Source organism: Lipotes vexillifer, unplaced genomic scaffold, assembly GCF_000442215.2.
Source record: "Lipotes vexillifer unplaced genomic scaffold, Lipotes_vexillifer_v1.1 scaffold64, whole genome shotgun sequence".
NCBI classification, from domain to species: Eukaryota; Metazoa; Chordata; class Mammalia; order Artiodactyla; family Lipotidae; genus Lipotes; species Lipotes vexillifer.
In genome coordinates, this window is record NW_006791024.1 from 726449 (window position 1) to 727370 (window position 922).

Consider the following 922-nt stretch of genomic DNA (forward strand, 5'->3'; position numbering starts at 1 on the left):
CTCACGGGCCCAGCCGCTCCGCGGCATGTGGGATCTTCCCGGACCGGGGCACGAACCCGTGTCCCCTGCATCAACAGGCGGACTCTCAACCACTGCACCACCAGGGAAGCCCATGTTTGCTCTTTTAAGCTTGTAAATTTTGCGGTAATTTGTTTCACAGCAAGAGAACAAATGGTATTCCAGCACCCTTCACTTCTGTGTTGCCAGAGCCTAAAACCAAGAGCTGGGCACAAGCCAGGTGCGGATACCGGTGTCCTCAGCATGAACAGTGCGTGAAGGAGGACACTCAGTCTGTACCGGGAGGCCTGACTCGAATGTCTCACATTCAAGAATACAAGGCAACGAATATGCTTCTGACTGAATGACTCTGAAATGTGAGCTGGAGTTACTACCGTCTGTTCTTCTCAGAGCTCAGCTGCAGGGAAGTGAGGGAGGCTTCGTTAGCGTTACCCCGGGTCCACCCTGGGCCTGCATGTGCTCGGGCGCACTCGCCCCACTCTCTCTGATCGAAGCCAATACCAGGTTACTTCTGAGAAAGTGACAGAAAAGCAGCTGTTGACCAAGAACAGTCTTGCCCTTGGATAATGGTCCCTGCCTACTTAAAACTCTTCGGAGGTTTCCCACTGTGTTTTTAAAAAAATAAAAAATGCCTTATGTTGGTCCCCAAGTCCCTGCTTGATCTGACCCTTGCTTACCTCTTGAGCTTTACTCTGCCACTCCCTGCCCACTACCAGGTAGCCACTGTGCCTCCTTTCAGTTAATCAAACATGAGTCAATGTGACTTCACCTCCAGGGTGGGCACGTGACCTTGCTAATTATTCTAAGTGTGTATTCATCCTCAATAGCTACTGCCTGTTACTCTCTAATACTGTCCCCTGTTTATTTCCTTTGGAGCATTTTTTTTTTTTTTTTTTTTTTTTTT

The 922-nt window shown here is 49.2% G+C and overlaps 1 protein-coding gene across 3 annotated transcripts in view; it reads right to left on the reverse strand.

Moving 5' to 3' along the window:
• CDC42BPA (CDC42 binding protein kinase alpha) overlaps window positions 1-922 on the reverse strand; it is a 270792-nt gene that overhangs the window by 5701 nt on the left and 264169 nt on the right. The gene's annotated exons all lie outside the window — the stretch shown is intronic.